General features: G+C 46.8%; 1 pseudogene; it reads right to left on the bottom strand.

Moving 5' to 3' along the window:
* The window catches only part of LOC142922867 (exosome complex exonuclease RRP44-like), a 74,124-nt pseudogene that overhangs the window by 31,979 nt on the left and 16,886 nt on the right, over nucleotides 1-25,259 (bottom strand).

Here is a 25,259-nt window from a genome sequence, read left to right as displayed (position 1 = left end):
AATTAGCACATTAATGTAAGATCGGAGAGCGGCCTTCATGACGAGGGCGCGGAGGTGGTTAGGTTAATGTGAGAGATTGGCATGTTAATGTAAGATCGCAGAGCTGCCGCCACGTCTAGGTCAGCATGCGGAAGGGGCTATGTTGGTGTGAAATTTGTTTCACCTGTTAATGTAAGATCGGAGAGCCGAACCTACGGGGAAAATAAAAACTAACATCGGAAGGTGGCAGGATGAGAACAACACCAGTTATGACTTAAACTGGTTGATGACGTTCTTCCAATGATTGCTGAGTTTGTACCCATCGTCTCGGTCGAAAATGTGACTGTGTCTGTATATGTGGATGGCTTCATGAACGAATTTTTTTGATAGCCAGTGGGCTTACAAAGTACCTTCGTCTTAGAGAAATCAATTGGCGTGTGAGCCAACCGCATTAAAACAATGATCAGCCAAGGCTACCGTGTTGGTCCTACCGTGTTTCAAATCTTCCTTATGCTCATGAACACAGTCCGAGACATGTCGGTTAGTTTCCCCAATGTAACTACTGCCACAGACACGGCTTAGTTTGTAGACGCCAGGGTATTGTATATCAGGGACCCAGCGTATCCGCAGGTGGTGGATAGTGGAACGACCTTCTGTGAACTTTAGCTGCAAAATAAGCAGCGGCAACCCTGGCGGATAAGCAGTTGTGGACCAAGCAGTGACAGCACCACCAGGGTGTGGTTAGGACTGAAAATGCCAATGGTTTTCCTCTTGAAAAGCGACATATACCCTTTAACGATGCTTCCACATGGCGAGTATAGGCCGCCATTATAATAAGCATGTCTGCCACCAGCCATGGGTTAACAAGTCCTCAACAGCAGAGCAGGAGGAAGAAGATGTTAACATCTCAACAGCTGTGAAGGCGGACCAAGACTGCAGCAGAACGATATCTCCAATCGTACTGGTCTCCTTGCCATTGGATTCATGGTCCCATTCTCTCAAGAACTGTGTGGAAGCTACTGTACAACAGCTTTTTGGCGTCATCTGGTCCAACACCATGTGAGACTAGGCTCTAAGGAAAGCTGTCTCGGGTGTGGACCAATCAATTTCAAGGACAGTGCATACATTATCAGAGTTATGTTTTTTGTTTGCATTCCGACCGCGGGTATTGTGGTCAATGCAAACATGACTCCTTGTAAAAAACAGGTGTCAGTTTTGTTGCCAGATAACAGGGTAAAAAAACAATTATTAGCTTCTCCACAATAAAATAAATCATGCACAGGCGTGTTTCATTAAAGGAACAACATCTTCTGGCCCATTCAATACAGTGTTTTTGGTGACCAGCTAGTGACGACGGGAGCTTGATTGTGAAGTCTGGAAGCTTCTAGTGGCAGCTACAAGAAGGTCGTCTAACACTCAGCAGAAACAAGAGTGTGTTTCTGCAGCTGTACCTGCGACTAAGAAGTCCTTTCAAATGATCCACTCTGCTCACCCCACGTGGGGAAGGAGCTAGGAAAGTGGCCCTAAACATAGTCTGTCTCACTTCTTCCGGACTGGATAACCACGTTCAGAAGGATCCCCATTACTGTGGTGGAAACAAAACTAAAAGTCAGATAATTACCTTTGGGAACTGGAATGTCAGGACCCTTATGGACAAGACTAAAAGTGAACGCCCAGAATGCTGCACCTTAATCGTGGCCCGGAAACTCAGACGACACAACACTGACGTAGCTGCCCTCAATGATACTCGACGAGAAGAGAAGGGGCAGCTCAAGGAACAAGGAGCTGGCTGTACCCTCTTCTGGAAAGGCAGACAGGAAGAACAGCGGCGGCTGCACAGAGTTGGTTTCTCCATCAAGAATTTACTTGATGAGTGAGCGCCTCATGACTCTATGTCTCAAACTGGTGGGGAGCCAATATTCTACTGTCATCAGCGTATATGCCCTGATTCTTCACTCCGATTATGAATGTTACGTCAACCTTGATCAGGTCCTTTCTACTGTTCCTGTGGGAGACAAACTTATTCTGCTCGGTGATATGCATGCCAGAGTTGGAAGAAACATAAACCTCTGTAATGGAACCATCGGGAAAGAAGGAGTGGGTAAAGTCAATTCCAACGGCATCCTTCCCTTGACTAAATGCTCGGAAAATGGAGTCATCATCATCAACACCCTGTTACGCCAGAAAAACAAATACAAAACATCATAGCATCATCCGTGATCTAAGCACCGCCACTTGATCGATTACGTCATTGTCCATGAACAGGATCCCAAAGATGTCTGCATCATCCAGGCTGTTCTAGTAGCTGCTGGTGGCTGGACTGATCATTGACTCATCTGCTCAACCATGCTCATAAAACTGGCTCGCAAGTGACGGCTTCATCAGAAGAGATGTCTACAGAAGATTAACATTGAAGCTTTATAGGACTCCATTAAGCAAGACCTCTTCCACCAATGCCTCAATGAAAAACTGTCAAACTTGATTAACCAAAAGTGGGAGAATGTAGTTCGTCAGAGAAAGTGCTTCAAGGATGTCCTCAAGTCCAACATGAAGAAGTGCTCCATCGACACTAACTCAAGGGAGTATCTTTCCCAGGATCACCTCAGATGGAGACAGTCTATTTCAAGAAGCCAAACATTTTAAAACTTAATAGCAGAAACAGAAAAAGTGGGAATGGCGGAAACAACAGCCTGCAGCCCGACTAATGCAGTTCCACCCACCACTATTTCTGGACACATGTGCCAGAGTTGCGGCAGAATCTGTCGATCCCAGATTGGTCTCTTCAGCCATCTTTGGACCCACAGAAAATCCAAATTTTCTCTGGAAGGCAATCCTCGATTGCGAGGGAAAGCCTATGATGACACTTGGGTCCCTGGTTCCATTGAAAAGGACGCAGTTGGGTTCATATTTTCACTAACACCACACCATTCCGGGCCCTATCCACTGCTATTTGTGACTCAGTCTATGGGCCTCTGAGTCTATGAGTTTGTATGTACAACGTTAGTTCATGGGCTTCTCTGGACAGGCAAGATATTGGTAATACGAAGCCGTAATTTTCACAGCCCCGATGTGTTTATGTAATTTTTGTTGTGACTGAAATGATGTACATTATATAAGCGATATAGTTTGAAGAGTTGCAATGATTAGAAGGCTCGTGTAGGGGCTAATGTTGATCAAACTGTCGAATGTTTCCCTGCACTCAAGTATACAAACGGGAAAATGTGGAGCGCCATCTGCAGTTGGAAATGATGCGTTGATAGCTCAAGGAGCTGGAGAAAGCCACGGCCACGGTCTCCACCAACACCACCACTGCCTCCAACGCCATCCTGGCAGCCACATGCAGTTCCGCCGCCACCACCAGGGATGCTGTTGGGAGATGCATCGACACCCCCACCCCGACTGCTTCTGGCATATTATTCACCCCCACCGCCATGGCGCTTGATGTTGGCAGATTCAGCGCTGCCACCCCGGCTGCTGCTGGCATCTCCAACACCGCCACCACCGCCCCGGCTGCTGCCGGGAGATCCAACGTTGTCATCCCAACCCAGCTCATGCTGGCAGATGCACCACTGCCTCCCCAGCTTTTGCTGGGAGATCCACCACCGCCTGTGCCAAAGCCACCAGGTTCGGCAAATTGCGTAAATTTATTCGAGAACTTCACTGGTCGGCTACTGCTGGAAGATCCACCGCCGCTACCCCTACATCTGCAGGCCGATCTACCGCCGCCACCCCAGCGTCTGCAGGCCAATCCACCACCACTCCAAGGTCTGCAGGCCAATCCACCACCACCCCAACGTCTGCAGGCCAATCCACCGCTGCCACCTGTGGGTCTGCAGGTTGATGCACCTTCACCACTCCTGGGACTTCATATTCAATACCCGTTGAGAAATACAACTGAGATTCTTGCATTACGTGTAGTCATTACACTTTCGGTGTTTTGCTTTCACTGGTGTTTGTCACGCCAAAACAAAGGTCAAATGTTGCTTTCGGGAGGTTATAGCTGGGAGGGAGAGGACAAGTGTGGCAGAAAAGAACCAGAGCTTTGTATGAAGTGATAGGCCATGTAACTTTTATACAGCACTAAGCAGCTGAAAAAAAGGATATGCCACTGAACTAATTCAGAGTAAGACCTCCGCTCTGAAATCGGAGCTGGTCATAAACAACTGCCCAGATATGGGAATACCTCCACTCTTTCCACAACTACCTATCATGCGGAGTTGAGGGGGTGGAGTCCTTGAAGACATACAAAATATCAAGGCAGGTACTGCTTTGATTTGTTTGGTAGGGCGAATGGTAAGGCCCTACCTCTTATTGGCACGATCCAGGTTCACCATCAGACTCTCCCACTCCTTGAAGTGAACAGCCATTACGAGATCATCACCAACATCATCAGCACACAGATCATCCGTTGTTCCCTCCTTCCAAATTAAGAAAAACCATGGGGCATGTTACACGTTAACATTATTGATACATTACGATTCGTAGATCAAAGTAGATTTTAATACAATCAGTCCTCGCTTAGAATGCTCCCGTAGAACACTGATTCGTTACAGTGATAGGTGTGGGGCCAAATGTTCTGGACTGACTTCTACCACCAAGCCAGCTTCACAACATCTGCGCGTTTCTCCGGTTTCCTCCTACGTGCCGAACCCTGATGCTTGAAATTGTCCAAACATCTTAATGCAGCACGGAGCTAATAATGAGTCTCGAGACTCAATGTGGCTCTCCTGGGTACATACAGGATATTTCTAGATTTGATTATATGTATTCATATGATTCAGCCTAGCAGCTGCACTGCGATGTGCCAGCCTTGCCACTGTGTCATGGTGGTAGTGGTGGTAAAACCGATTCGGAATAATATGTTCAGTGCGCGTTGTGATTTTTTCTTTTAAAAGTGTTAATCAAACGAGTTGCAGTGACGTCATGGTCGAGTAAGCAGCAATGACCGCTCCAACCCCTACATTAGAACATTACCTTTTTCGACCCAACATAACCACTCGCTTTCCTGTTTGATAGTTTTCTTATTTTTCTACCTGGCCTCAGGCACTTTATAGGGGGCCTTGGAAAGCTGTTTTTTTTTACTTTGGAGCTTCCTAGGGCGATCCACAGCCTCCTTAGGTGTAGGGTCCTCAGTAAGCAACTCGAGCCTGACCTCATGGCTAGGCCAAGGGGACCTTCCGCCTGTATCTTTGTGCTCCATGGAAGACAGATCCCCTGGGAAAAAAGCCATAGCTTTGTCTCCCCCCCACCCACCCCGTTCAAGTTGACACCAGAGATCCCGGTGGGAGGAACGAGAGCTCTTACAAGCCCTTTTGTAAAAAAAAAAACAAAGAGAATACTGCCCTTCTTCGGGTCCTCAACGAGATGTCGAGTAAGGTTTGCAGGAGGGTGAAGATTCAGGAGGCAGCCACATATGACCCTTCAGACTATGCTAGACGAGCAGAGCGGTGCAATGAAGACCTACGAAGCCAGGCTGCTGGAACCTGAGGAGGCTTACATCAGACTGGACTCTAAGGGACGGGAGTGCCAAGTAAACCATACGGCCTCCCGGAGGGGGTCGAGGGCAACGCTCCTCAAGATGCTCTATCCTACATTCGGCTACATCTGCTCGAAGCTCCGGCATTCCTCTCTACAACTGGGCCATCACCACCTACACTAGTCGGCGCTGCGCTGTGACCACGGCGTGCCTCCACGCGTGCCTGTCGACGGTCGTCCTCAAGACTGCCCGCATCGAACGCGAGCTCATCTCATTCGTATGGCAATGCTTGCTTCCCGCAGAGCAGACTCTTGTCCACAACCTCTCTCGCATAGATGTAGCGTAATAAATGCACATCCTATACCGTCGGTATACTTACCTGCAGTTGCGGGCACAAGCCCATAGGGGGTGCCACCCTGAGCTGGGGAAGGACAGAGAGAGCCAGGCCCCAGGTGAGGGGTTGGGGGGTTCTTCCAGAGCCCCCTGGAAGGTTCTAGAGAGGGGGCGGCACCGGGGGCGGAGAGCCCCCGAGAGGTGTATTAAAGGGGCACCTCTGGGACAGCTCGGGGCAGTGCTCCGAAGACGAAGAACAGAAGACCATCCTAGCTAGGACCCTGGGACCCGACATCCTTATAAGGGTCGGGGCCGAGCGCGAACCAGTGGTCAGGACCCGCACCTTGGCTGGGTCGGGTCAGAGTAGCCTCCCTAGCTAGGACCCTGGGACCTCGAGCCCAACGTCCTTGTAAGGGCCGCGCCGAGCTCGGACCAGTGGTCAGGACCCGTACCTTGGCTGGGTCGGGTCAGTTAGCCTCCCCTAGGGCACAGATAGCCAGAGGGCTGAGAGCCAGGTTTGATCAGTGCGAGGGCACGCTAGCCCGGAGGCTGTACCTCCCTAGATAGTGGGAGTTAAGGGGAGTTCTGTTCATAGTTACAAATAAACCGTGTTGCCTCTAAAGACGTCTCCAGTCTCCGTGGAACCCACTACATATGTGTATTTTTATATTTTTACCACTGTGATATACACGTTGCCTGCGTGCGGCGACGCTGGATGCTTTTCCCTCTTCCTTTTCTTCATCCCTTCACCACAGAATGAACACGGTAACGCGGTCATGCACCTCGGGGGGGGGGGGGGGGGTCAGGGGTCAGACATTTGTGACGATGTGTGACGTGGGGGAGGGGGGGGGGGTTTGGGAAATGTGACGTCACATCAAAATGCGCAACTTTAAGTATAGAATTGTTATAACACTAATTGTTATAACACTCCTACATCAGTGCAGCGCCACGCACTACAATGGCAATAGTTGAAGCATGTTTTATTTTCAAAATGGAAATATGGTTTTGGGGGGGGGCAGAGCTTTGTGACGCCATATTTGAGGGGGGGGGGTCTGACTTTTTGTGACGCCGAGTGACGAGGTCAAAAATTGCGTGACGTCATTTATGGACGGCTCGTCAAGTGAATGGCAAAATTGGTTTCGATTTACGTTGTTTCACTTACTGTCGTGTTTTTCAATGTACTAAATCGAGAACTTCAGTGCTTGGGGGATTTTGGAGCTGGCTCACCGCCTGGGCTGCTGCTGCCTTCCCACTCGGCTGTGGTTGCTCGAACCTCCGAGTCGTTCATAGCTCGTGGCTTCTAATATCGGAAGGAAGCGGTGATCGTCTTTGTTCGATGGCCAAGAGCTGCTGCTGCTGCGAGGATGACCGGAGTTTGCGTGATGATCGTTTATGCTCCTGGACACGAGATCAGCAAGGTGTGATGTTTCATTTGTGGGAGTTGCACCGCCTGTACGCGATCAACCGTCGACGCGCCCACCCGGGCCCCACGTTTGCCGTGAGGCACCATGAGGGCCTCCCCGACGGCCAGGGCCTGCACACGGTCGGAGTGGGCAGAGGCCGGCGTTCGACTGGTGGTTTGAAAAGAACACGGACAAACATTCGAGCTCACGCTTTTGCTTTGGCAACAATTTTCGTTAATTGGGCTCCGAGCGGCTCAACAAGCCTGGAAGCCGGCGCATTTAATCACCTCCGAGATCGAAATGTGGCAAATCGCATGCTAATCAGGAGCAAGTTGGCCCAGGGATTGAGAATCAAATTTGCATGTGAAACGGCGGTGCAGGACTCGATTCGAAGGCGAGTGAATACTGCGCGGTGGTGCATTGCAAGTGGACATTATTATCATCCAACAGTGACCAGCATGGTGAAGTATGGTCAAACTAAAGCTGGCAACCAACATCACGTGGCGAGATGTTCATCCAGCAGTGGAAAACGTAACTTAAAGTAACCAAAATAACAAGATGCATGGAAAATAAATCGGTTTAATTTTGTATATAAACGCGTATAACTCGTGTGTACATGCTTGTAAATATACGATTCAGCTAAAAAATGTTAAACACATTTACACAAAGTCGCAAAGACATCAACTCGCTTAAATCTTTACCAGTACTCCAGGAGCTCAGAATTATTGCCCAAGTACTGTATATACGTGAGCAAAGTTATGACCATTTACGAAACAATTTGAAAACGTGTCAATATTTTGTCAGAAATTATCTTTGCACGTCTAAAGGACAAGAGAAGCTGTAACGAAATGCACATTTGTAAACGATTAAACCTTAAAATTTTCTGACACCGACATTTTTTCCAAAAAACATTCCTTGTGTGATTGCACAGAGTCCGATGAGGGGTGGGGCAGCTGTGTAAAAAAACCTGAGGTGAAATTCTCCGTTAAACCGACGATTTAAACAGCAACAGCTCGGGGAATTTTATACTATGTTCTATGCAGCTGACCGCTGCCCCTTCATACAGTAAATGGCATCCTCACAAGAATAAGTAACCTAACATCCCTTGCAGGGAATCCTCTCGCGATAAAAAATCTTCAATTTGCCATCCATCACGAGACCCCTGCGGGTATCACCGTGCACAATCATACTTCGAAGCTCTTGCTCGGATTCCCCAGAGCTTTGCCCTCCGAGTGGCCACCCTAATGGCCCACTCCGACAGGCCAAACCTGGCACAATTGTAGGTTTTCAACTATAATACACATTTTATGGGTTAGATCGTTTAAATATATAAATGTGTTGTTACACCCACCACCACCCGACAGCCAATTAGTAAGGTTTGTCACGTAAACAGAACATGTCAATTCGTTACTAGTACAGTCCACCAGTGTGTTGGAGAGCAAAGCCACACCATTTACAATCTAAGTACAACATTTCGCCAGCACTAACTAGCTTCATCAGGCGACAGCCATCACTTGTGAGCACTTCTTTCGCGAATTGGGAGGGGAATCAATGAATGCATTGACTATGGGTATCCATTGCCGATTGGGTTATTTATATGTTAATCAACACACATTATGCATGCGCATTAAGGGACGAGGATTCTCCACGAATCTGGCTGTCGCCTGATGAAGCTGGTTGTAAATACTGGTGAAACATTGTACTCAGATTGTAAATGTTGTGGCTTTGCTCTCCAAGACACCGGTGTGATGTTACTAGTACCGAATTGGCACGTTCTGTTAATGTGACAAACCTTTCGAATTGGCTGTGTCGGGTGGTGGCGGGTTTACCGACACATTTAAATATTTATTACGCGATCTAACCCAAAAAACCCGTGTTATGGATATTGGTCGCGAAAGCCTACATGTTAAACTGGTTTTCAACTGTTAGATCAGTGGTAGCCGATATGTGAATCGCGATCCATGGGTGGATGATCGCAAAAGATTTTGATTGTGGATCTCGGGACAAATAGGAATAAACACCTCTAATATAAAGCATTTCTTGTTATAGCAGATGGCAAAACAAAATCCCCGACTAAGAATTCATGGATTAATAATATATATTTTAAACCAATAGATTGCACTAGCACTTGGCATGTCTACAGTGTTCTATTAGTCGGTTAAATCCATCCGGGTAACTGCTGGTCATATATTGCTGGTAGATCACGGAACATGTTGAGATATACCAGAATGGATCACAGTGCTTTGTGGGTTGGACGCTGCTGCGTTAGTCAATAAACACCACCGATTCAGTAACCAATATTTTTGTGAAATCACCTTCATCACAAGGGGGTCAGTGTCTTGGCTGGCAAAGAAGTTGGGCATAAGATATCCTAAACCTTTGATTTAAAGCTTTCGTGACTGCAGTAATTCATATTCTTAGTTCTTTCGGTAAAGTCACGTTGAAGGGAAACAATAAAATAATAATAAAATATATATTTTATTATGTTATTGTTTCCCTTCAACGTAATAATAATAAAATATATATTATTTTATTGTTTCCCTTCAACGCGACTTTACCGAAAGAGCTAAGAATATATCCTAAACCTTTCATACATCTTGATGCGTATACACCTTAATTGGCTGATTGTACTGGTTGGCAAGGTAAAAATTCTAAGTAAAAAAAAATTGCGCTACCGTTTGAACCGCTGCGACAGGAGAACAAAGAACCGGTGACCTCTGGATTGCAAGTTCAGAGTTCAAACCGTCTGTTACTTCAGGGTAGCAATTCTCATAACCGCCACTGCTTTTTTCAATTGTTCACCTCTGCTTGCGAGCACAATGTACACTTAATTAACTCTGCAGATGTAAAACCCAGAGTGTGTGCCCACTCATGCACCTGCTCCGACATCTTGTTGACACCGCATCCACGATACACTAGTGCTGTCTGGGTTTCTTAGGCCGGGGAGAAGGCGAGCCCCATGGGGTAGACTCCGCAGGGTTGTAGCCTGGAACCTGTGACAGCGGACACACAAATGGCACAAACGTACAACGAAGATAGTCACCCAAATAAGCCTTTAACAGACTGTGCTGCTGTTAGACGGCATGGCCCACGAGGGGGTAAGTGGCCAACACCTCTCCCCAGTGCTGATGTTTACACACTGCACCAGGTACTCATTTAAGAAAGAGTTGACCTTGGGTAGGCAAAACAGCAGTTCAGATAATCCTCACTGGTGTTGGCGGTGAGTGGGAATTGGGTTGCCGGGTTCATAGCGCAGCGTGCTAACCACTACACCAATGCTCTCACACACACACATGCGGGTATTTCCAACACAAGTGATACGTTATTATTACACTTATTAACACTGAAAAACTTAACAACTCCACACAGTAACACTCTAGTTGGGAATCAAACCCAGTTTTCTTGCTGCAAGACGCAAGGGTTTACCAATGTGCCACCCTGCCGCCCATGGCGATACGTAAACTACCTTAATACCAGTTTCAACGCATGCTTATTTTTAGATATGGGAGGAAACCAGAGAACCCGGAGGAAACCCATGCAGAACAGACTCATGGAGTTTTGTTAAGAAATCTGATATCTACCAAGGCTCCCACACCCTGACTTAGCTTGGTATCTTGAGAACTCGCATTCATCAACAGCAGCCCCAAACGATCATTTAAATAGGTCACGTTTCAGATAATGGCCCTTCTTGTGCAATGAACTAGGGCCATAATAAAAATCTATTTTATACAGCACCTTGCATATGGAAACATCTCAAAAAAGCACTGGACATTAAAAAACTACTCAAGTATAGATACAAGCCAATACAAATAAAGTAAAAGCCGATAATAACAATGATAGTGATACTGACACTTTACACAGCATGCAAAATGCAATAAAAGCTAATTATAATGATTCCCCTCACAGTAATAACCAATCAGAATCCAGGAAAAGCCAATTAATAACGACGTTTTCAAGCTGGATTTAAACACACGGACAGTCACAACTGATATAGGTAGGGATAGTATCCCATAGTCTTTGGATATACAGTCTGTTCTATAATACGGTAGTTGCGTACCTCAAGAACACCACGTTTTGGAAAAATCGTGTTATAATAAATAATATATATTATATGGGGTAAAGCGCAGTCCGCAATAACGCGTGAGATGCGTAACACAGGCTGAACAAAGACTAAGGAACGTGGGTAGCATCTAGAAGCATCCAGCAGCATCCCGCTTTGTGTGATGCTACGCCGAGGCAGCCGTTACGACCGCTTATTCCTACTCGCGCGACGTAGTTCCATTCATTCAACCGAGTTAAATCCAGTTAGGATCCGCGTTATACAAAAAATGCGTTCCTTCATACATTCATCATCGCGTTATATCCAATTTGCCAGTTACAGGAGGTATAGGACAACAGACTGCAGCTCAAACATATATTACGTTCAGGGGCTAAATGCCAATGTATGGGTCTGATAGCCACGGGAGAGCCTCAGGAGAGAGTTTGTGTCATCTTGCCACCCCCTCCATTGAAGGAGCGCAGACTACAGTGGTGTAAAATGTGGTCCATAGTTTGGGTTGCATGGCCACAATCGTACAGTAGCTTGTTTTTAATGCACTGATATGTATCTGTATGAGTCTCTATGAATCTCGAGGAATCATAATGGGTCTCTCTGTATCTCCTATGTATCTCTGTGTCTCTATGGGTTTACGATACGGTCCCACAGTTTGGGTTGCATGGCAACAAGCGCTATGCTGTGGCTTGTGCCATTAATTTTCGGCCCGCTGACGTTCCGATGCGGCGAGCGTTTGTTTTTTGTGCACTACTGCTGGCGCAGCAAGCAGCAACAGCAGCATGGTCACAATACAAATCGGTGGTATTCCGAGGTTGCGCGTCGCGCCGCACGGTGAGTACCTCCGGGCGGACGAGGTGCATGCGGATCCGCTGGTGCTGCAGGTTGGACGAATCCAGCGACACGCGCACGCACACGCGGTCGAACATGTTCAGCGCGATGCCCTCCACGCACAGCGTGGGGCCCTACACAAAACACAAAGACATATCTCCAATGTAGCCTTAACAGACTGTTGGGGCAAGTGCTGTTGGCGAGGAGGACAGATGAAGGCCGGCACGGCACACAAGGGGGTGTGTTGTATATATAGGTGTTATGAAAATTGATGAAAATAATGAAAATTAAATGAAATTTGAGATTTGCATAATTTATCCGAAATTATGTTAATCAGTGTAATCATGCGCATAAATTATGCTGATTCGAGAGATAATTGTATTAATTTATGCGAGTGGGCGTGGTTATGATAATGCAGGTCGTTATGGATTATCAGGTCGAGCCTCGGTGACGAGGATTGTGTTATGAATTGGAATGACGCAATTAATCGTATGCAGTGACGCAGGCGTTGTGAGCGTGAATGAGAGAGAGACGATTCGACTCTGCTCTTTAATTCCGTATTATCGATAAGGATACGATTACTCTCGATTGAACATTATGGATTATGTGTGTGATGGATTATGTGTGGTGATAGTGTGCTTATGATAGGTCCCCAGGATTCAGATCTCATACGCAGAACAATATTATGCAGAATTTCAGGAAGAATCACACACAAACCTTCTGCTTTAATCAATGTTATTTCTAGCTAACTTTAATTTTTGGATAATATAAAAACTCAATCTCAGGATTTTGGAATTCCAACACAGCGTTAACATGATACCATCACGATTGCGTTGTTTCACCTCGATAGCGGCACCTGTGGTTAATTCCCGACGCGTAACGCAATCGATCGGTTGTTGAGAGAGAGATTAAAAACAAGCAAACTATTCTATCAAAACCTTAACCTTATAATGTAAATTCGTATTTAAACATTGCCCACACAGTACCACATCCATTCATAGACCTTCAAGTCAATTCTTATCACGTTTTTAACAGTAGGACGATTGGTTATTATGCAACTCAATGACAGCAGTATTTTTCGTTATGAATTGATTTTTAATGCCGCACCTTGGAGTGGCAACCCTTCTTGATTATCCCGATCTGCGTATCGTGTCTTCGTTATCACTGGTTCAATTCTTTGCATAAAGCAGACGCCGAGGTTAGCATCTCGTGTGTCCAAAATGTGTTTCCTGTGTGTTGCAGCGCGGTGGGGGAGTGAGGGGAAGAGTGTGGGGGAGGGGTTGAGGCATACGAACGGCTGCCAGTTTCTGTCCACTGCTGGTTGGATGAGTCAGCACGACGCTCGCCGTCGTCGCGCCGATGGGCGTTGAGTGCGGGGCCGCTTCCCTCTCAGCCCTGGTGACGCGAAGTTGCGCGCTGTAGCACGCTGGTGGCACGCTGTTGGCACGCGCTGGTGTTGGTGGCACGCTGGTGGCGCGCTGTTGGCACGCGCTGGTGCTGATGCTGGTGCTGATGGCACGCTGGTGGCGCGCGCTCCCTCTCCTTGAAGATGCGCGAACGCGCCCGTGCTGGTTCGCTGATAGCAGTTTCTCTCCACTGCTGGCTGAGCTGCTGCACGCTCTTGCTTGGCGTTGCTGGCCGCGCTCTTTCTCCTTGAAGATGCGCGAAAGCGCCCGTGCTGGTTCGCTGACAGCAGTTTCCTCCACTGCTGGATGAGCTACGCCGGCGCGCGCTCTTTCCGCTGCTGTAGTATCTGACGCTGCGCTCGCGAGCGACAGGTCAAGTTTTTCTTCTGCTGAGTGAGCCGAGTCGCACGCGCTCTCTTTGTTGAGGTTGTTGGCGGCTCTCTGACAGCAGGTTTCCTCCACTGCTGTATGACTCAAGTCGCACGCGCTTGGTCACTGGCTTGCTGAAGTTGTTGGTGGCTGCCCAAGCTTTTCCGCTGCTGGTTGAGCCACGTTGCACGTGCTTTCTTTGTGGAGATCCTCGAGCGCTCTCAGCGCTGATTCGCTGATAGCAGTTTCTCTCCACTGCTGTATGACTCACTTTCGTTGATACATCGCGACTCAGCGATCCTCGCTACTCAGCGAAGCTCGGAGCCAGCCGCTCCATGCGACTGCTCGTCCTGTGGACGTCTTGACTCGCTGATCTGTCTTGACTCTTGACTTAACTTCACTGACTTTTGAAAAATGCGGCTGACCGTTATATTCAAAGACAATTCTCTCTGCGCAGTGGAAAAGGGGGGGGCGGGGTCTGTGTGTGTGAGTTCATGTGTGTGTGTGTACAGATGGCTCCTGCGATAACGATCTGTTTGCCCTGGCGTGAAATTCCTCTCTCGCGCTCTTTGGGAGAGACAAAGGTGGTCGGGAGCACCTATCTCTTTATACTTTGACTTATATTTCTCAAATACCATTTGGTCCCATGCTCGCCAAGACTCGTGTTTGTAACTACGTCCTCCCGACACCTCTCGGTTTACCGAGGTTCGAATTGTTATGATGGAATTATTAAAAAGAAAAATAATTTTCATCCTGAGTTTAAGAGGTCCGTTTCCAGATTGTTGGAATCCATATCCCTTGGTTCTGTAAGGTTCTATAATGGAATGTCGTGTAAGGTGAACACGTTGTTATTATTAATGTTGTATTGCAATTTCTTTAAAACTTGTTTGCCTGGTTGCCGTGTGTGGGGTGGGTGTGTCTCCTCATCAAACCCGGCTGGCTTTTCCAGATGGCCCCTTGTGATAAGGTGTAATTCCTGCTTCTCCGCGCTGTGAGAGAGACAAAGGTGGTCGGGGTTGCTTGGGATATTGTTTAAACTCTTTCGTAAGTTTGCCCGTTCGCCTCATTCCTTCTCGATAACCTTTGATGTGACTCGGTATTTTGTCTCCAAGCTTTGTTTTAACAGTAAAAGTATTAAAGGTGAAAATCATTTGATAGCGAATTAATTATTGGATAATAATTCACTGATGTATCTGGTGGCCTGGTCTTGATTGGAGTGAGCGCGAGGACCGCTAACTTTAGCTTATTCTTGTTATTGCATTTTAAATTTGAACCGTTGTTTAAAAAAAATAGTTTAACCCGTGGGCGTCCTCATTTCTGGCTTGCGGAGGGCTTCCCTCTGCGTGACCTCCCTTAGGGCACATCAAACTCTTGTTCATCTGGAGATCTTCGCAGATAGCTGCTAACATCCTCGCCTCGAGAGTTTTATTATTTCTTTATTTATTAATGGCCTGTTTATGACCGACACCTGGTTTTTCGTGTGCCTGGCTTACGGGTTTTATTAATTATTTTTTTTCGTTTGTTGAAAAAAAATAAGATATATAACGGCAAATATTATTGTTAATATCAATTTTGGAAAAGGCTCATATACAACACACCACCCTTTTAAAAATGATCGGTGGTCTGCCACGGATTATTTTTAAAAATAAAAGAAAAATGCCTTTTCCATCTCGAACCATCGACATTCCTCGAGTTGACTGATTTTTCCTTACAACGTGCGCGTACGTGTCACAGCATGATTACATTTGAAATAAGAAAATAAAAGAACAGGAAAAAGAAAAAAATAAAGGCAACATGTTACATCGGTTGTTATCAATTATTGCTACTTTGATTTTTGTTTCAGTTCCTGGGAAACACTGGATAGCGGTTTCGAGCCCGGTGGTACACCGTTTCCCTCCTGGCATCTCTTTGTTTAATGTTTACCAAGTTATTGGCAACCTTACTGCCACCTTTGGTCAAGAGTGCAGAATAATTTTTCTCATGACCAGGTATTTTAGAGTAACCTGTGACCTTTCCATGCAACATCATCACATCGTCGTTTTGGTTCATCGTCGGTATGGCTTTAGCCAAATGAGCACGATTCCTTGGTTCGTATCGGTAATTTTTTTTATCCCTCGCCTTCCCTGTGGGTTTATGTGGCGTGAAGCCATGTCGTACGCCACCAGGATTAGTACACAACACGAGTTTCCGTGCTCGACTGTTGGGGTAATTTGCCTTCTCCGCAGCCATGTGCAGATTTGCTGACTCCGTACCACGATCCGATTCCGTGCCTCGATTCGATTCCATGTTTTTTGCGTGTGCTGGATTTCCACACATTCCCCAATCCATCATGGATTTTTGTCTCCGTAACGCGTTTCCCTGGCACTTTTACTGTACTCTCACGCAATTTTGCGACACAATTGATCACGTTTCCATTTACCAAACAAGCATGTTTCTCCTCCCGATCCTGTTGGTTATCATTTCCTGTTAGATCACGCTTCATGGTTAATTTTCCTTGTTCAATAGGTGGGTTCACCACGGGAGCGACTCTCGCGTTCCCTACCACATCAAAGCGTGTGCATGGCGCATTTAGTTTTCCACAATCATGGTTCCCCTCCTGGTTCTGTTTGTAACCTCCAGCCTGCTTGATTTTTTCCAAGGGCTGTGATTTTTTTTTCAGATCAGCGGACACCTCTTTCCCTGTCATTTTCCTCTCAACTGGTGTGAGCGATTTATCACGTGCCCATGTCACCCTCTTTGTTACAGCCAAGCCATGTGTGCCCCTTGTGTATCGTGGAATGGGGAATCGGCGTGATTCTGCTCTTGGCCTATACACGCCGTGATTCTCGCGATTATGTGTCTTTGTGTGTCGTGGCCGCCCATTCTCTATGTGCCACTGTCGACCGTAATTGTTATCTCGCCATCTGTGTGGGTAATTTTGGCCGGCTGTGTGCCGCTGCATTGGGTGAAGATATGGTCCTGCTCTTTGCTTCCACCCGTGGCGATTGTCGCAAATACGCGTCTCTGCACGCTGCGAACGCTCCTGGCCTGTGTGCCGTGGAATTGGGAACTGGTCTGACTTTGCTCGTGGTCTCCACGCGTTGCGATTCTCGCAAATACGCGTCCCTGCATGCTGCGATCGCTCCCGGTCTGTGTGCCATTGTCTCGTGTAATTGTTATCTGACCACCCGTGCATGTAATTATGTTGGTAATCCGTGGGTGCTTTTTGTTTTCTGCACTGTGGGCCTGCGTGCATCAAATGCCTCACATGTTTTTTATTTTCCTCTGATAGGCTGGTTGCCTTGTCCCGTTCACTGTGTGCTCTGAAATCATTGTTTTTAGCCCGGTACAGCCAAGCCATGTGTGCCCGATCCACTATGTGGTCTAAGGAGGCTGTCTCTGGATTCAAGACCATTCCCACAATTTCTGTAATCTCTGGACTCAAAGATCCAAAAAACATAATTTTGAACCTTTTGTCACCTTCGTGATACTGATCCACATCGCCCGCATAGTACGCTCTTTTAAATCGCATGAGATAATCCCGAGGATCCTCGTCTGCACACTGGGTCATAGATTTTGCAGCGTTAAATCCCTCCGACAGTGTTAGATATTCTCCAAACTTCCAAATCACTGCCAGGCTCAGCTTTTTAAAATCGTTCCGAACCTCGTATGGTAGCGACTTTACCCATGATATGGACTGTCCATGCAAGCTGCGTTTCAGCAAACTCGCTTTTTCATCAGTTTTCCTCAGACCCCTGATCATTGCTTCTGCTTCTACCGTTGCGATGTGAGTGTGAATGTCCCTGTTCTTATTGTGTGGATCAAAATAGGGAATTCTGACGAGAGCTTTGTCCATCAATTTCAGAGTGTTACTACTGAACGAGTATTCGGAAAGTTGATCATCGTCATCCGAGTCAGATTCGGATGAGTCATTAACATCACGGTGGCGTTGCTTAACATGATTTTTGTAGTGTATTTTGCGCCTGTAACGTGGGTCAACTTTGCTCGGTGACTCATGTTTGTCCCATGGCTCATACTTATGTGGTTTTTGTGGGGTGTTTGATTTATATTTGTCTGGTGCGTCGTGCCTGTCGCGATATTTGTGTCGGCCGTCTGTGCGTGGTGTGCGTTTTCCTGGGGAGTTGCCTCTGTTGTGTTCGCCTCGGAGATTCGGCTCCGTCCTTTCTCGCGTTATCAGTACAGAATCTCCTGGTGATTTAGTTTTAATATTCTGTCTGACTCTGACTTCGGGGTAATCAGCCCCACCCGTTTCTTTTCCGAATTTTTCCTCATTCCATAATCTCTGTTTGTCTGTCTGTGCGAGAGGGTCTGAGTTCAGCGTAGCTATTTCTGAAGTTTTTACATCGTGTTCGCTTTTGTCCCATTTTATCCAGTTCTTAAGCAGTGTCCCAATGTCATCAATACAGCTGCCTTTCCATGTGTCTCCCTGATTTGTTTGCTCTGTAGTAGATCGGCCTGACCGTTTTGGTACAAGTTCCCAATATCCCGCAATCCACTCAAAAATTACTCTTAATACGAGCATCTCTGGAATTTCACTTCAGAGTGCATATCAAAACAGTTGTATCCAGAATGCATCAGTTCGACTCATGTGACTCTGGTATTCCCTTCAGAGCACGTATAAAAACACTTGTATCACAGGATGTGGTCAGTTTGACTCGAGCAAATAATCTTACTTCAATTGTCTTTGTTATACCCTGCTACTCTGGAATTTCCCTTCAGAGTGCGTTTTTTTTGTTTGCTTTACACCCGTTACAGTCACAGGGCAACGTTAGATCATAAAACCTTGGTTAATACAACAGTGATTTGTTCCTTAATTCAAGCATAAACGGTCTGCGAGAGATCCCGGACGACGCGCCCAATATGTTGTATATATAGGTGTTATGAAAATTGATGAAAATAATGAAAATTAAATGAAATTTGAGATTTGCATAATTTATCCGAAATTATGTTAATCAGTGTAATCATGTGCATAAATTATGCTGATTCGAGAGATAATTGTTTTAATTTATGCGAGTGGGCGTGGTTATGATAATGCAGGTCGTTATGGATTATCAGGTCGAGCCTCGGTGACGAGGATTGTGTTATGAATTGGAATGACGCAATTAATCGTATGCAGTGACGCAGGCGTTGTGAGCGTGAATGAGAGAGAGACGATTCGACTCTGCTCTTTAATTCCGTATTATCGATAAGGATACGATTACTCTCGATTGAACATTATGGATTATGTGTGTGATGGATTATGTGTGGTGATAGTGTGCTTATGATAGGTCCCCAGGATTCAGATCTCATACGCAGAACAATATTATGCAGAATTTCAGGAAGAATCACACACAAACCTTCTGCTTTAATCAATGTTATTTCTAGCTAACTTTAATTTTTGGATAATATAAAAACTCAATCTCAGGATTTTGGAATTCCAACACAGCGTTAACATGATACCATCACGATTGCGTTGTTTCACCTCGATAGCGGCACCTGTGGTTAATTCCCGACGCGTAACGCAATCGATCGGTTGTTGAGAGAGAGATTAAAAACAAGCAAACTATTCTATCAAAACCTTAACCTTATAATGTAAATTCGTATTTAAACATTGCCCACACAGTACCACATCCATTCATAGACCTTCAAGTCAATTCTTATCACGTTTTTAACAGTAGGACGATTGGTTATTATGCAACTCAATGACAGCAGTATTTTTCGTTATGAATTGATTTTTAATGCCGCACCTTGGAGTGGCAACCCTTCTTGATTATCCCGATCTGCGTATCGTGTCTTCGTTATCACTGGTTCAATTCTTTGCGTAAAGCAGACGCCGAGGTTAGCATCTCGTGTGTCCAAAATGTGTTTCCTGTGTGTTGCGGCGCGGTGGGGGAGTGAGGGGAAGAGTGTGGGGGAGGGGTTGGGGCATACGAACGGCTGCCAGTTTCTGTCCACTGCTGGTTGGATGAGTCAGCACGACGCTCGCCGTCGTCGCGCCGATGGGCGTTGAGTGCGGGGCCGCTTCCCTCTCAGCCTTGGTGACGCGAAGTTGCGCGCTGTAGCACGCTGGTGGCACGCTGTTGGCACGCGCTGGTGCTGGTGGCACGCTGGTGGCGCGCTGTTGGCACGCGCTGGTGCTGATGCTGGTGCTGATGGCACGCTGGTGGCGCGCGCTCCCTCTCCTTGAAGATGCGCGAACGCGCCCGTGCTGGTTCGCTGATAGCAGTTTCTCTCCACTGCTGGCTGAGCTGCTGCACGCTCTTGCTTGGCGTTGCTGGCCGCGCTCTTTCTCCTTGAAGATGCGCGAAAGCGCCCGTGCTGGTTCGCTGACAGCAGTTTCCTCCACTGCTGGATGAGCTATGCCGGCGCGCGCTCTTTCCGCTGCTGTAGTATCTGACGCTGCGCTCGCGAGCGACAGGTCAAGTTTTTCTTCTGCTGAGTGAGCCGAGTCGCACGCGCTCTCTTTGTTGAGGTTGTTGGCGGCTCTCTGACAGCAGGTTTCCTCCACTGCTGTATGACTCAAGTCGCACGCGCTTGGTCACTGGCTTGCTGAAGTTGTTGGTGGCTGCCCAAGCTTTTCCGCTGCTGGTTGAGCCACGTTGCACGTGCTTTCTTTGTGGAGATCCTCGAGCGCTCTCAGCGCTGATTCGCTGATAGCAGTTTCTCTCCACTGCTGTATGACTCACTTTCGTTGATACATCGCGACTCAGCGATCCTCGCTACTCAGCGAGGCTCGGAGCCAGCCGCTCCATGCGACTGCTCGTCCTGTGGACGTCTTGACTCGCTGATCTGTCTTGACTCTTGACTTAACTTCACTGACTTTTGAAAAATGCGGCTGACCGTTATATTCAAAGACAATTCTCTCTGCGCAGTGGAAAAGGGGGGGGCGGGGTCTGTGTGTGTGAGTTCATGTGTGTGTGTGTACAGATGGCTCCTGCGATAACGATCTGTTTGCCCTGGCGTGAAATTCCTCTCTCGCGCTCTTTGGGAGAGACAAAGGTGGTCGGGAGCACCTATCTCTTTATACTTTGACTTATATTTCTCAAATACCATTTGGTCCCATGCTCGCCAAGACTCGTGTTTGTAACTACGTCCTCCCGACACCTCTCGGTTTACCGAGGTTCGAATTGTTATGATGGAATTATTAAAAAGAAAAATAATTTTCATCCTGAGTTTAAGAGGTCCGTTTCCAGATTGTTGGAATCCATATCCCTTGATTCTGTAAGGTTCTATAATGGAATGTCGTGTAAGGTGAACACGTTGTTATTATTAATGTTGTATTGCAATTTCTTTAAAACTTGTTTGCCTGGTTGCCGTGTGTGGGGTGGGTGTGTCTCCTCATCAAACCCGGCTGGCTTTTCCAGATGGCCCCTTGTGATAAGGTGTAATTCCTGCCTCTCCGCGCTGTGAGAGAGACAAAGGTGGTCGGGGTTGCTTGGGATATTGTTTAAACTCTTTCGTAAGTTTGCCCGTTCGCCTCATTCCTTCTCGATAACCTTTGATGTGACTCGGTATTTTGTCTCCAAGCTTTGTTTTAACAGTAAAAGTATTAAAGGTGAAAATCATTTGATAGCGAATTAATTATTGGATAATAATTCACTGATGTATCTGGTGGCCTGGTCTTGATTGGAGTGAGCACGAGGACCGCTAACTTTAGCTTATTCTTGTTATTGCATTTTAAATTTGAACCGTTGTTTAAAAAAAATAGTTTAACCCGTGGGCGTCCTCATTTCTGGCTTGCGGAGGGCTTCCCTCTGCGTGACCTCCCTTAGGGCACATCAAACTCTCGTTCATCTGGAGATCTTCGCAGATAGCTGCTAACATCCTCCCTTCGAGAGTTTTATTATTTCTTTATTTATTAATGGCCTGTTTATGACCGACACCTGGTTTTTCGTGTGCCTGGCTTACGGGTTTTATTAATTATTATTTTCGTTTGTTGAAAAAAAATATGATATATAACGGCAAATATTATTGTTAATATCAATTTTGGAAAAGGCTCATATACAACAGGTGGGTCGCCAGCGCCATGCCCGGCCGCCTTTGTCTTCCCAGTGGCGATGTTTACACACCGCACCAGGCATTCAATTGAGTTCCGAGTCAACCTAGGGGAGGCCCAGGACCGGTTTAGATAATCATCACTGGTGTTGACCGTGCGAAGGAATTGAACCCAAGTCGCCGGGATCGTAGCGCAGAGCGCTAACCACTACACTACCGCTGACTGCTCTCTGCCAAGTGCCCTGCACACAAGCACGGATTGACGTAAACCCAACGTTATTATTCATACTATTACATGGGTCACTCAGAAAAGCCTCACTGATTCTCAAAACGTTTGCATTCAAGGTCACTGCTACGTCTTTGTAAAAGGAGGCGAACGATTGATATGTGCTCCCCAAATAAGTAATTTGCATGTAATTTGCCAACCTTGGACCATGATGCTGGCACACGAATAACGTTACAGGATCTTTTAACGTACACTGTTAAAGCGGATAGCCTGTAAATATTTTACGCTTAATACACACCACAGTATTAACCGGAGTGGCCACCGAGTTTGAAACGCAAACCTCCACAACACACAGCGAATGCAATGCCGCTTGGGCCACCTCAGCGCGAGCTGAAAACCAGGCATGAGAAGCCCTTTTGAGCTTCTGGTCCAAATTAGGCTGTGTGCATTATCCACGCAGAGTGACAATGTAATGCGGCATGCAAGGCATGCTGGAAAGGACCGGATCCACTGGTCACACATGTGCTTTTTGCCATCTAGAGATCACTTTTTGCATCAACTACTATTTCCCTCATTTGTTTTTATTCTACAAGTACTTTTCTGCCCTTTGAGTTTCTCATTGTTTACAGAAAGCATTAGATTTTGTCTATAATTCTTCCGGATCTGAGGGATTTTACTGTATTTTTAATCTGATGTCCTCTCCGTGACAATACGGGCTCCGTCATGGCAGTTATTTCCAAAGCATATTTAATTGTGACCGTTTTATAATTGAAACGCATTTACATCATTAAATTCAGTTTCAGTTTATTTTGGTATAGCCCTGTGAGCCATCCGGCTCTAATGTATCCACCGGTGTAACTTCCTCTGTAATAGTCCACACTGCCAAATGGCAAAAAAACGGAGCTTCGTATCTCACTGCGTTCTTCCACCTTAAACCAAGTGTCTGTGTGTCTGATAGAAACCTAATCGTAGAGAGATGGTCAGGGGGCTTGGGTCCCAGTGCATTAAGCCAGTCCTGGGTTTAAATGCAGAATTCAGCCGTTTGGGAAATGCCAATGCCTCCCGGTTAAGTGAACACATGCCCTACCTCCTCGTCGAAGGTAACGTTGAGCTTGAGATCTTTGGAGTCAAAGAAAACCGTCCCCTCCAAGCCGTACTTGGGAATGAGCACCACCACGGCGTTCTTGCGCACAAACAGCACGAAGCCCTCTTCGCTCACCACTCCCTTGCTCTTGAAGAACAACTAAGACCACAACAACAGCAGCCGTTAATCACCGCTACGTTGCCAAGAGCAGACACACGCGCATCACTTACCAGGCCCACAATTATTTAACAAAATTTAAGGTATTTTTCTGCATCCCCCCGCTAATTAATTCCAGTTGTGCTATTGGCATCATGTCATGGGGATTATTTTGAGTTCAATCGTGAAGGTACAATGTCAATTGTATTGACTATAATCCTCCATTACCTGACAGAGCCAATCAAATAAAGTTGTCACATCATGGGCAAATGTGCCAAGTAACCAGGTTTTTCAGCAAACACAGAAGAATGCTGAAAAGCAATGTCAAGTGTAGCCAACCAGTACAGCCACGGCACCACCACACGTAAGCGTGCGAATAGAAAACAATTGATTCTTACTACACGCACAATACGATGGCTGCTTTCGTGACCTTAAAAATGGTTTTCAAGAGACGAATGGACGCATTATCAGGTGCCTAAGCACACGCCGTGCAAGCTCCACGTGGCCCACACTTCCGCCTCCCACCTGCGTGTGGAAAGCTACAGACGAGCGTTGGGCGTACTGCGCCATCTTGTGGCGGTAGTTGAGGTTGTTGCAGAGCTGCTGCTGCTTCTGCTTGTCGGTGAGCGCCGGGTACGTGGGGTCGGCGCCCACGCACACGGCCAGCAGCCGGTGCACAATCACATCCGAGTATCTGTAACGGTACAGGGAGACAACAACAACAATATTCACATTTGTTGTAGCCTCTATTTAATATGAAGATTAAATTTACAGTAGATACAGGCTGCGGTATGGCCACGAGATGCCAACGGAGCAGCGGTATTAATCCACCAAGCACCGCGATTCATTCTGGTGGATCTCAGCGGGTTTGACGATCCACCAGAAAGCTACGCAAACAATGACTCAGATGGATTTAACGCTGTGATAGAATACTGTACTCTGGCCATACCACGTTCTAGCACCATCTGCTGATTCTGCACGTGGAACACTGTCACCCTCCTTGTAGGCGTTGGTGTTCTCCGGATCCTCTAGTTTTTCCCCAACACAAGCCAAACAACCATTTAAGGAATTGGCCAAACTTCCCGTTTATAGGACCTTTTGGAAAAATAACTCAAAATCTGAATCTTTATCCTGGAGAAATCCGATTCGCGATAAAAGCTCGTTTTGACAGATGTCCAGTAGGTATATTATAGGAGTGCTAAGAAGAGAAAAGGTAAACAAATCAGTAAAAGTAAATAATAGAAAAAAGATATACAAGTTGTATGTTAAACTTAATTCGCACCGTACGTAGCCAACCGTGCTAATTGGAGGTGTGCCGTAATCACAAGTTAACATTGCATAAGTACATCAATTAATAAATAAATTCCTAAACTTGGGAAAGGCAGCACAGTCCCAGACCACACCAAGACAACAACATAGTCCCCTCAATAATCGCGAAGGTCGATTTCATGCGTGTGCCTGACGCCAGAGCACGTCACCGTCGAATGGGCGACGTGAAGTGGGTGTAGATGGCGGTGGCGAGCCCGTAGTGGTGGGTGTCGGGCTCCATGCCGGAGCAGAAGTAGATGGCCTGCATCATGCAGCGCGTGGCCAGGATGCGCAGCAGAGTGTTGAGGTATGGTGGCGCTCCCGGCACCGCCGTCCGGTCCTGGGACTCGGCCAACGCCTTGCAGAGTCCACCTGGATCTCGATGTTCTGCGCAAAAAAATCGGGCACACCGGCGTTTGTGAGGTGACTATCCCGCACGTGGCTTGTAGTTCAGTGCTGGGGCAGCAAGGGTTGTGGTGTATTGGAAAGAAAACGTTATTCAGCGCACTTCCTGTAGGCATTCAGGTTTCCATAACCTGGCTTGCCAGGAGAAGGCAGTACAGCAAGTGGATTAATCTACATCTGGCACAGTGCCTGGCTGCCTTCCAGCGTTGTCTGTGGTTCGTCACACCTTTTGAGTTGTTCTGCCTCTAAGGGCGAGTG

The sequence above is a fragment of the Petromyzon marinus genome, unplaced genomic scaffold (genome assembly GCF_048934315.1).
Source record: "Petromyzon marinus isolate PM22_M1 ecotype Great Lakes invasive population unplaced genomic scaffold, UKy_Petmar_22M1.pri1.0 PM_Scaffold_19, whole genome shotgun sequence".
Taxonomy (NCBI): domain Eukaryota; kingdom Metazoa; phylum Chordata; class Hyperoartia; order Petromyzontiformes; family Petromyzontidae; genus Petromyzon; species Petromyzon marinus.
This window is presented reverse-complemented; position numbering and strand designations above follow the sequence as displayed.